At 40.6% G+C, this 12,738-nt stretch overlaps 1 protein-coding gene across 2 annotated transcripts in view; it reads right to left on the reverse strand.

The window, feature by feature from the left end:
- SPOPL (speckle type BTB/POZ protein like) overlaps positions 1–899 on the reverse strand; it is a 33,716-nt gene extending 32,817 nt beyond the window's left edge. For both annotated transcript variants that reach the window (XR_008204754.1, XM_052675581.1), the window contains exon 1: positions 695–899. The gene's annotated coding sequence lies outside the window, so the exon portion shown is untranslated. The remainder of the gene's footprint in view (positions 1–694) is intronic.
- Between the last annotated feature and the right edge of the window lie 11,839 nt (positions 900–12,738).

The raw sequence follows: 12,738 nt of genomic DNA on the forward strand, positions 1-12,738 counted from the left end.
AGAAACGACCCAGCTGGAGTCCCACAGCGCTTCCCGGCAGGAGGTTGGAAACAATCCTTTTTGTTCAAACGCCATTCCTGTAACTCCTGACACCGTGTCAAAAGTTAGGAACACCTTCCCGAAGCGCGGCCACCTTTCTAACTGCACATCCGCGCCCGCTACAATGCGGCCGAAGGCCGGAGCGCCTCGGGAGCTCTTCTGTTTCACTTCTGCCTCCTCGTTTCCCTCCTCTGACGTTCATTGACGCATTGATTCACCGGCGGATTTCACGAGATGACATCACCGGGTGAAACCCAGCCCCGCTCAGCCGCACTTCCTGCCCATGTGTAAGATGGGGGCACGCCGCACCGCCGGCACAACCCTCGCTGTTATTTCACCTCCGCCAAGTTTTTTCAGCACCCCCAAGCCCAGCTGTTGCTGCGAGACGGGAACTTCCCAGCAGGACGGCTTCGCACCGGTCAGCAGCCGCACGCACGGATCCCACCCGCGCGCACGCGAAGCCGGCACGGGGAGCTCGGCGGGGCCAGATCGGGCTCCCCTTTACCCGCACTACCGGGGGAGGCCCCGCTGCCGCTCCCTCAGGCCCGCAGGCCGCTGCCCCGGGGCAGGGTACCGGGCCCGCCCCTCCGCGCAACAAAGGCCTCCCTCCCCCCCCCGCCGCCCTGCTCCCTCCCGCCGTTCAGGCGTTACGTACCGGAGCGCGGCGGCTCTCATAGCGCCGAGGCGGGGGAAGGCGTGGCGGTCACCGACGGCCGACGGCTGGAGGAAGAGACGAGGTCGGACGGGAGCGGAGCCGCATCGCTGCCCGCACCGAACCGCGCCGAGCTCACCGCCGGTACGCCGCGGCTCCCGTACAGCCCAGCCGCTGCCGCCGCACTTCCGGACAGGGAGGGGTCACGCGGTGCCGCGCCGCGCCGCTTCCATCCGGGGCCTTGCGCGAGGCCACGCCCCTCACCCCCGCTCCCCCCCCCCCCCCCTCTCACTAAAAACCCCTGCGGGGCGGGGCGCGAGGCGGCCGTTGGGACGGGGGTGGCGCGGGTGGCTTTCGCTGCGCTGAGGGGACGCGGCAGCCCGAGGGCCGTGGTGTGAAACAGGCACCCAGTCCCCATCCCAGGCTCGGAGCTTCCCGGGACTTTTTTTTTTTTTTTTTTTTTCCTTTTTTTGTTTCCAGTTGAAGTTCAGCTGAAAATTACCCTGCACTGCCAGCTGACCCAACCAGCTGCGGCTGTTGCCGCTCTCAGCAACACGTCGGTCACACACACACACAGCGCTGCGTGCTGACACAGCCCTCGCCTTCCTGTCCCTGTCAGCACGGCTCCTGACACGGCTGCTTTAATCCCTTCCCACTCACTCGCAGCACCCAGCAGTTGTGAGAGGAGCCGTTTCCCATGGTCCTGGTGGGATAGATTGCTCCAAGTCACCGGCATATCCCGAACCGAAATGCCGTATACGGCGCTGCAAACAAATGTCTGCTGTGGGCGCAGCCAGGTCTCAGTGGCCCCTCAATTCCCTCATTCCATTTAGCTGGAGGAGCCATTGAGAGGAGGAACTTACAACTGAACAGCCTCTACGGTGATTTTTCTAAGATTTAGCACGCGGGAAAAGCTAAGATATTTTTGTAGATAGCAACTATCGACCATCTCCTTCAAATTTCACTCTAGAGAAGGTCTGCAAGGGTGGATCATTAACAGAAGCTGTGAAGAACGCATGCATATTTGTCAGGAGACAAAAGGCGAGATTACAGCTCAGAAGTTTTTTGGCAGCCACCAATGCATAAATCCATTGGCCGACAAACTTCTTTTGCTCGCCCTCAGATATTCCTTTGTGTGGGCAAATGCCACAGATGGGCATGTAAATGATTGCCAAGTAAAGCAACTAGCACTTTCCAGATCTGAGCCTCCAACTGATTTTATGAGAAACTGAATTTATTTTCCTGTACTACTTTCCCCTCGTCCTCCCCCCCCCCCAACAACAGCTCTGTCCTTATCTGCTATTCCCATTTTCATATTCTAAATTTGTTTCTCCTCTCTGCCAAATTAGAGTGCACCAACCTCTTGCATCACGTTGAGGTGAAATACCGTCAAGTCTGGACGCATCGTTGTTTGTATTACAGCAGCAGTTAGTAGGTCAATTGAGATAAGTGGCCCTTTATGCCAGACGTTTTACAAAACATACGAGACAAAGGGAGAGTTTAAGTTCTAATTGCAAAGGACAGAAAACGGTAAATAAAAACAAAACAGAATGAAATGATCAACTACGCTTCAAGAACAAAGATCCCAGCAGAGGCCAGGGGGAGAACTCAACTTTCCTGAATCCAGAGTGAATTTCTTACTTAGAAGGCACTTTCCCAAGTCAGAAAGAAGCTCTGCAGGAATACACACATAGGCTTATTTTTGGCAGAAATTCTAGTTTTCTTTGTTTTAACTACTATATCCTTATCAAAGCTTTTCAGGGAAATGTGCCGTGTCATTTTACTGTCTATAAAGAGGTAATAGCCAAAAAGAAAAACACCTCTGTGGATGTTCTTTCTTTTCATCGTCTACTGCACTGAGGTGCTGCCATCCTTCTCTGTGAAGTTCTCCCTCTGTGGACCTACTCTTGAGGGTGCATTTCTTTAATCACCATGCCTAGCAGTTCTTAACAGAATAATTTTATTTATGAATGCTCCTGCAAAGAATAAGGAAGCACTTTGAAGAAGTGTTTGGAGATGTGAACTGCTGTGATCTGGGCAGACAATACAAACTTTTGTCTTTCCATGGTGACCAAGCTTCAGGCTTCTGGGACTTTCACCTCAGATAAACCCTTCAGCATCACAACCCTGTCTGCCCGTGCTGTTCGAAATAGAGAATGCAGTCCGTGTTACCGACCAGATTTCCTCACCCTCTCTGTGTGATGTGAGGTTGACTGTATGAATTCAGCTGCTGTACATGATGTTAAGACAGACTGTTGCCAGTGCTAGGCATCTGAGCAGGCCCACAGAATTTAAGGGAAGTAGCTGCATATGTAAAGATGCACTTCAGTGATATGCAAGTTGAAGTTAGAAATGGAAGTAATTCTGTACTCAATAGGTAACCGCATTTCAATAGTGAAATTATGCGTTCTAATTTCTCATTCATGATACAACTCTTGGAGATCCCTTCGGTGAAAGGAAGCGTTTCACACACACATACAAACATGTTCTCCAGATTGAAGGCGAGATTCAATCACTAAAATCAACTCTGAGTGAAACACAAAACGTGAGTAGTAATTTTGTCTAATTTCTTAAGCAAGTTAGTTAATAACAATGATTAAAAAAAAAAATCAATGGCAGGCAACTCATGATGCTGTTGGTGCTATTTGCTTTCTGTATTGCTTTCATATCCGTTGTCCAAATGAAGAAACTTTGAGGGAATTGTTATAGATCTGTAATATTTCTGTTCTACCCTATGTATTCTTAAAAGAGCAACATTTCAAAAATACTGCCAGGCCGTATGTTTGGTTTTGCATTAAAAAAATTCGAAGCCTGCTTTGGCTGCTGTGAGTCTCAATTTTACGCTCAGTTTTAAAAGGATATAAAATTTTAATCAAAAAGTTTTTCAGTCTTTGTGAAAGCTGCTACATTATAAATTTGAATTACTTTTGGTATTAGAAATTCCAGGGTGTTAGGGTATTCATTACCAACTTATATTGACTTTACCACCTTAACTTTTGTATATTTTTGCCTCTAGGTATTCTTTGTAAAAAGGAAAACAATAAATCTTATTAAGCTACAACAAACAACTAATTTCTTACACGTTAGTGAAACTGCTGTAAAATTAATTAGTAACATTTCAGCAGAATGGTCCTTCATTTGAAAAGGTCAAAGTATTGAAACCAGCAGCCTTCCCTACAAAACATATGCTAGCTTTGGTAGAAAGATTTTAGCAAACATGCAGTTTCTGAGAGAGACTGTAAGTATTAGGAAGAGTCTGACAGTGTTGGGTGGGTCAGATTCAAGTCTCAGTTCTTCCCCGTTCAGGCGAAACTTTTGATCCAGTTTTTTACATCACCTTAACTGCCAAGCTACCTGCTGACATGCAGTAGGAATCTTACCCATTCTTCCCTGCTTATGCTAAAGAAACATTCATTTTAGTAGAAGCTTGAACTTGGGACTTCAAAGCTTCGCATAAGTTCAGCAGATGTTCTGTGCACTTCCTTACCTCATGCATTAAAAACAAACACAAAGATTTTCCTCCAAAACGTGAAACAGGAAAACACAGTTTTGCTTTGTTCCCCATCTTTTTAGAAATACAACTTCCCAAGTTGTAACTTGGAAACTAAATGCATTCCTGTATGCAGTAGAATTTTTTATAACATTCTCAAGTGGGAAAGATGGAGTGGTTTTTTTTTTTTTTTTTTTTAATAGAAAGGATGAGAAAGCCTTCTTTTTGTTGCTTTTTCTTTTTTTTGCATATCAGCATTCCTCTCCCAAAGAGTGAAATCAAAAATCTATACTTCTAAGTGTAATACAGAAACTTTCTTCCTCTTCTCTGAAATGCAACAGAAATGAACATACACTTGTACACTTACACCAACAAACAATAAAGAGCATATTTTGCAAGTTTGTGGCTTACATTCATGAATTTGATAGTGAATCCAAGTGCATAGTCTTCGTCCTCATTTAAATACAAACTGCCTTTAAAAGCAACTTTCAAAGAGAAAAGCACGTGTAAAGTTCTGCATTTTCTTTTATATGCCCCAACCATCATTTATAAATGCATATGTACCTAACATCTAAACATAATTTATTTGGCTCTGAGGGAATACAAATAGATTCACAGAAGATTCAATAGATTCTCCACTGAATCACTTTGCTAAGTTACATTTAGAGAGCAAAAACTCCACCTCATTTCAGAACGTAAGGAAGACAAGTTATTTTGAACTCTTGCTTTGAGATTTTTGCCTCTTGAAATTGCCTCCCGCCTTCTGTCTGATAAAATCCTTAATTGCACTCCTCACAAGAGTACTTTTCAATATCAATATTCCCAAAGTCTGTAGAGCTCCATGCCAGGCCTTGGCTCAGTTATCACTACTCAAGGGAAAAGCCGAATACTGCTTGTAATTTAGTATTTTAGGATTGAGCTCTTCCGTAACATTATGCAGAACAAATATTTTGAGCATGGAACAGTAAATATCTCACATATGATAATGACTAAAATAAATCTGGACTGTCATTTTAGTAAATGCCTGTTTTTATACACAGAACAGGTAGTTGCATCTCCAAGAAATACTGGAGATTTGTATGATATGAGTCACTTATTTACAAACAGAAGTCAACGTAGCTGTCTTAAATGGTAAGGGAAAAGAAATTAAAGCACATTCTACAATTACATGGAAGATACCAATACACGTGCTGAATACAGAGTTGAGAACACAGAACACTGTGATTGCTAATAGGACTGTGTTTGACATTTAAAATTTTGAAGTAGCGAACTTTCATTCTAAGATAAATCAGAATTTCATATCCATTTTTTATTCACTTTGGTGCTTACTGAGACTTAACACCTTTTCTTACGAAACAGTGCTCGCTTTAAGTTCTGTAGTTCTCATTAGCACAGATTTTGCACAGCTGATGATTTCATTAGTTCAGTCCTCCTTGCTGACAAGCACTTTGCATCTCAAGACATCGTGATTCATAAGCTTCCTTTTGCTATGGGATTTGAGAGACCAGTATGGGAGTATCCTATTCCTACAGCAAAGGCTCAGATGAATAATGTAGTATGAGTAAAAAGTGTCAGTCAGCAATGGAGATATTCTGTATGTATAGATAGCTTAAAACTGCTAGTCAGGAAAAGGTAGATTGATGCAGATAATGATCTTCTGTAAGATTTTGTCTGACATAAGAAACACAGTGGTAAAACAGTCATTTTGCAGTACTGTAATTGGATACAAACTTCATTTGAGATTTTGTCTTTCAGCTGCTTTACCAGATTTACATAAGACAAGTGCCTGTTGCTAAAGAATATTATACATTCACATTATCCTCTGAGAGGTTCAGGATTCCACTGTTATCAAAATGTAAACGTCACTTTTGTTTAAATATTCTATTGACACCACTGATTTGGAAAATTTGAGACTTGCAGTAGTTATTCATCATGACAGCATATTTACATGCAGATTTCATTCTGTATGTATTTGTATTAATTAAAGAAGAACTTTCAGTAGTTCTCCCATATATATTTTAAAAGGCCAATTTTCTCACAACTTAAAGTTGAGTTGTTTCATTTCTTTTGTCTTCCCCCCCCCCCCCCCCTCCCCCCCCCCCCCCCCCAATACCTCCACCATTTTACTTGAATTAATTGAAGCTTAGAATCTGATATTTTCATGTCTCTGTTGTATCCCCAAGTATCTCTGTTGGTTCAGTAATGATGGCATCTAAAAAGCAGGAGCTGACCTGGCAATTGCAACAGTGTATTTAAGTTCAGAACAAGTAAATAATAGCTCCCTAGTGTGCTACCATGATAAAGAGCAGATAAATAACAAAGTGGACATACTTTTTGTGCTTCAGTAGTTGTATAATCAAGAACTGGAATATAATGTATCTTTCTGAGTTTCAGTTTTTTAAGATGTATTTATAAGGGTATGAAGTAATTTAAAAAAAAAAAAAAAAAAAAAGCTAAAGATACTCATCTTGGACGACTACCTTGAACTGCCTTTGAGTGCCAGCACACTCTTGAAGTGCATTACCACCTCAAAGTCTCAGCAGTCATAGATGAAATTTTAAAAAATACCTTCTAAGAACACAGTCAAAGTTTGGATTTGTCATCTAAAACAAATGTTCTGTTCTATGAGTTTTAAGGTAACAGAAGATGACAGCAGCATATCCTCAAAATGAATAGATTCAAAGGAAGTCATGATCTCATAAACACAGAATAGCTCAAGGCTATCCACGGTTGTCTGAGTCATATTTCCTTAATGATAATTTTAAGGTCACTGCTGAATATGATCAGTTTATTTTGAGAGACAAGAAATAAATCAGAAGCAATACCTGGCAAGAAAGAAACAGAGATCAATTGGCACAATACGTAACTTGAGCTCAGTTAATCAAAATGCCTTTTGAAATACTTTTGATTTGTAGCTTTGGTATTCTGTTGTTCTAGAAATCTGTTTTAATTTTTCATCCTGTACTCTGTGGAGAAGTCTACGAATTCCATAATGTCTGGATAGAGAACAATTTGGTTTTAGTACTTTGATCAGTCTTTGTTGACAGAGTAAGCTTTATCAGCCATTACTGAGATTAATTTTTGCGATGTATTATCATCAGTTTGGTTCTCCAAAACCTATTTAGAGTGCATGTAAGTAGCTAGCTTGCATGAATAGGGGGGAAAGAAGGTCAAAATATACTGAAGGAAAACTTAGTATCCTGTCAGCTATGCTGAAAACAGTTTATGCTGGTTTGTCAGTCAATTATTCATTTATAATCTAATACAATTTAAGATCTGACATGGAACATCACCCTTTGAAGAATTCCAACCTCTGATTTTCTAGACGTCAGATCCTTTATAAACTCATGGTGTGGCATCCTTAGCTTTCACCCTTGTGAGCTCAAAGCCTTACTTTAAGGAAAAGGTTAATGTCCAGCCCTGAAGTTAACAGAGTTAACTGTGCTTTTAATCCATCCGTGCTGTCTTATCAGGTAAAGTGCTTCAGCATCTAGGATTTTGAAATTTTAAATAAGTAGTCTTCTTTGGAAGCAGTAAGTTGGATAGCACTTGCCCGGGAAGCATAAATGGCAAGAAAGAAGCATACGGATAAGATGCCACAAAACTACCTGCATGTGACTCAGAAATTTGTCACAGTTCTAGAATTCCAATTCCTCTAGGATAAAGAACAATCTGATTCTAAGTCTTGAGCTGTTGATATTCAGCATTCCTTAGATGGAATTTCATGTCAGTGAACAGATTCGTGACACTACAAAATGCCAGAAAAAGCAAATAACAAAACAGTAATGCAACACCTACAGACAAGCCATCTGCTCACCTGGGTATCCACACCTAGAAGAACTTGCACAATATCGAAAACAAGAATTCAGTCTTCCCATAAACTGGCCTGATCATGAGAAGTATAATAAGAAAATGAAGGCAAAGTTGGGATTTTCTCTTCTCTTTTTGTACTTTCGCATTGGGAAGCAAGGACAGAAAATGACTGACCCTGTTACAAGGAACAATTCCTGAAATACTGGAATGGTAATAAGTGTCTGATGAGAATAATGACCTGAGGCAGAATGAGACTGTACAGTGGGAAGGATGAAAACATTAGTGACCATTAAAGCAGAACAAAAAACAAAAATACAAAAGTTCAAGCTAAAGGAACCTGGAAGCAGAGCAGTCAGACACTGTGTGAGAAAGCAGACATTGAGTTCAGCATATCTGCAAGAGGAAGAAAAATGTTTAGCCTGTAAATTTTGCTGAGAGTTGAGTGGACAAGAACAGTATCTTTGTTCTCTGAAGAAAATGAAAGTTGAACTACTTATGATCATGCATAGAGACAACAAATGAAAGACGAACTGACTGTGTGACAAGATTCTCTCTGCTGTTCTCCATGTGCACTCTCCATATCCTGAAAAAGCTGATGCCACTTCTGCCACTCAGCTATTAGACTAGTGGCCAGCTGGGTTCTGCTGGCTGGTAGAGCTGCAATTTTGTTCCAGCATCACTAATAATCAACTGTATTTGAAAGGAGATAGGGGACTCTGAGAAGAGAGCTTGAGCTTTTTGAAAGCGGTGGATAATTGCTGGCTTTCAAAACATCCCTCACAAGAAGATGACTATTTTTTAACAACCGGCACAGAAGAGCCCTGCCTTCCAGGAAATCTACCTCTCAAAACAGCTGAGTAAGGATCTCACATAAACCAACAGGTTGACTCACCATAGATATGTTTCACTTCTCTTCTAAATAAAGTTACATATTTTCTTTTATTATTATTATTATTTTTTAATTTAAAGAGGCCCCTAAAATATGTCATAATGAAAAGTCAAAACCAAATGTTTGTCTAACATCAAAACGGAGTTTTTTCCTCTACTCTCAAACAGGTTAACTTCTCACACTACCTACCTTTTTTCAGACGTGCCTAGACAAAATTTAACATAGAATCACTAATTTCAGTGCAGTTCAACATTCTGGTAGATAGCGAGTATTTAGCCAAGTATTCAGTGTGGGATGACAGAAGGAGCAGAAAGGTGCTATAAAGAAAGGGAAGAAGATTGCCCACCCATATCAGAAGATTCCAGATCTGCAGGGGAAAGCTTCACCAAGAAGGGATCTCCGAAAAGAAATCCTTCCCCAGTGGCAATCAGCCCTTAAATGAGGTCTAAGAAAGTATGAGGTCCAGTCATACAGCTGAATTGCCTTCACCTGTGCTCCCAGGGCTGACTGGGTTCTTTTCCCAGGTGCTCAATCTGTAGCTCAGGCCGTGACTCAACAGTTCCATATATCTGTTTAAGAGAACCTGAGAGCTTACAAGTCCTCTGTTTTTAAATATTTATGAAAACAAAGCTCTCTGTGAATGACTGTGTTATTTTCACACTTCACAGTTTTACAAACCCCAGTCTTTGATCTAACAAAATCTCGCAAGTGTCACAATTATAAACACTCAAACTGAAAGGATGTAAAGTGTTCTCAGTTCTGTAAACTGGATATAAACCAGAAGCAAAGAAGATGGCACATGTTTCTTCACTTGAAAAACTTCACCCAGAATCTTCTTTCAGGGACAGCTTGAAAAAACAAATTGTACTGTAGTTTTGCAATCTGTCACAGCGAAGGACAGCTTCTCAGCTGTAGATGCCTTCAAATGAATCATATATCATTTCATCTGAGAATTTATAAACCTTTCTAGTTCAGTTAGTTTTTTTCTCTCTCAATATCAGAAATATTCCGTCCAGTTCTAATGTGGTACATACTGGAAAAACAATCATACCCAAACCAAGTGTTGGAACACCCCATTAATTGAATTTTGTATATTTTTTTCCTAATTTTCTCTTCAAAATTAACACGTCACAATAGAGCAAAGTGAAGAAGCATCTATTATTTAATGGGAGCTCCAGGCTGAACATGATGGCCTGTACTTGGTGAAGCTGAAATCCAGGCTTAGTGGATGTCATTAGTATCAAAGTACAGTTCAGTTGAGAGGTTATTGTCTCTCTCTTGAGAAGAGAGAATATGTATAAGACCCTATGCAGTAGGTTAGTTTTAAGGTTCATGAAAGTTCTGCCAACCTCAGATTTGAAATATGTGAATTCAACCTTGGAGTTTTCCCTGTTTATGAGAAATCTGCCTCAGTGCACAAGAATTGATATAGAATCTGGTCATGCTCTGGCACAATGCACATAAAATTGAAAACAGAAGACAGTATTTCCTGATCTAATGGTACAGTAGAAACATAGCTTCCTCAGTGGCTGCCTCTTCAGTATTCATCTGTGATCATACATAGAGTAGGATTGTACTTTAATATGAATTCTGTTCTAACACATGCTCATAGGTGATAGCTTTTGAAGTTTGACAAAGCCCTTAAAAATATTTTACCACTAGTTTTGTTCTCATTATAATTCCTCATCAGGAACTTTGCTAACAACTAACAAGTTGTTATTTTCTCTTTCCTTGAGTGCAGTTCATATATTATTTTTCAGTTCAGTGTTTTGATTAACTAAATTGCTAAGATTTTTTGTGAAGTAAATGACTAATGGTATTCATGTTTTATAAATGTGGAAGAATAGAGAAGGAAAGTGACTGTCGTGGTGAGTGGCACGGTCAGTGCCAGGGCTGGGAAATGAAACCTAAGATCTTTACTGCCAGTTCCAATCTAGCTGATGTTCCATGGGTGACATCTCCTCATCCCCATACAGAAATGCATAAAAACAGCTTCAGCAGAGCAAAGTCAAGCATTCACAAGATAGGAAATGACAAAATAAGAATGCTTATGTAACTAACAGTTCTGGTCTGAAGGTACTTGTTCTGTGCAGTTTGCATCCATGACTGATTTGAATCAAATCTGCATGGAAAAATGCTTTGCTACTGAATAGATATGGTGTCATGTTTGTAGTGTTATGGCTGGAGTCAGAATAGTAATGTCAAATCTGGAAAGAATCCCAGTGTCATCATCCTCTTGCCATTGTAAAAGTCTCTTCCAGACAAGGTTCTGTTTCCATTCCCTTAGTGGCTCATTCCTTTGACCTATTTCTGAGTTGTTTTTTGAATATATCCCCAGGTTATCCCTTAGTCCCTTAGGTGGCTCACATTTGGTCTGTTCCTGGTTGTTGGTCTGTTCTTGCTTCTGTTTTCTCAGTCTCATTCTCAGCAGGTATGCTGTGCTTGTTCCTTCTACCCACTACAAGATCATCTCAAAAACCTGTAGGCCAGTAGGATCCTTATTTAAGGTGATATTAAGATATTAAGAATTAAGTTCCTCATTCTGGAGTTACACTAATAAGAAGTCAGTACATTTTTAAGGATAGTCTTTGAATGTGTTAAAAGTTTAATCAGAAGAGCTAATTCCTGAGCTCTGACCCATCTTCTCTTGGGCAGGTCCGGGTGATTGTTTTAGAAATACACTCTTACAACTTTCACACCAGACAGCATGCAGAGCTTGCTGACCTTTTATCAGCACACTAGGTTGATGAACCCTATGTAGCACTTTTGTTTGTGTTTGGGGGAGGGGGTGAGCTGAGTTGTGCAGAAGAGCTGCATGAAATGAGCTAAGAAGTTAACTAGCAAGTTTCAGCTCACAGTAAGATTCTTATGCATTAATTATAAACCTTCTGTAACAGAAACTGTAAAGGAAATTCAAATAGACTATTAATTATAGCAATGCCAATACATTAAGATGAATAAGATTTTCTAAAGATATAAACTAAGCAATTTCAGTTCCTTTTATTCGCTTCGTTAGAACTGAATTCTTTGTAGGTGCATTTTCTCTAAGCGTGTGTGCTAATTTAAGAGCTCCTGCATTGGAGTCATTCACCTCAGCCAAGGCTCAGAAAACACTGTGCTCTTAATGCCACCAGAGTTATACTGCGATTACATGCTCCAGGATGCCTCTGGCTTTGTATAATCTTCATCTGACCTGTGGTAAATCCATGATGACTGTTCTCACCTTCAAGGAAATTGAGTGAGATTAAGGCTTCTAAAGGCATAGACTTTTCAAAATTAATCTCATATGCCTAAAACCTCGTCTGTTTTGGAACATGATATAGTTCAGCTGGTCATGATGGTTTGTTCACTTGACAAAACTCTTCTGAGGAAATTCTGAAACTTCTCCATTGAAAAGGGCAGTTTCAGTTTTCTTGTGTGATCTGAAATCCCAGATGAAATTTCAGACCCAGACAGAGAGAATCAATCCAGCACTGCCTATGGCATGGTGGCTGTGTCATGCAGTGAGGAAGTAGGCTAGTGGTTCAAGTTCCTTCTCTGCCTGGTTCAGATCAAAGATTTGAATCTCAGTTGAGACTCTTAGCATTCACTTCACCTAATCCTTTTCTCTTTTTTTATTTTTTCATTATTATTATAATTTAGATAAGCTACAACAGCTCTTAGAAAAGATGCTGAAAAATAGGAATGAGAGTTGACTTTTAAAAATTCTGTGAGTGCAAGCTCTTTTACCTAGCATTCATTCTGCAGAAATAAATAGGTTGATTGAAGTTTTACAATGCACAGAGTTGATACATATAAATATGGTAACTAGAAATAATAAAAAAAAAAACAGAGAAGACAGCATAAAGTAATATT

Source organism: Tympanuchus pallidicinctus, unplaced genomic scaffold (assembly GCF_026119805.1).
Source record: "Tympanuchus pallidicinctus isolate F22 unplaced genomic scaffold, pur_lepc_1.0 scaffold15, whole genome shotgun sequence".
In the NCBI taxonomy this organism is placed as follows: domain Eukaryota; kingdom Metazoa; phylum Chordata; class Aves; order Galliformes; family Phasianidae; genus Tympanuchus; species Tympanuchus pallidicinctus.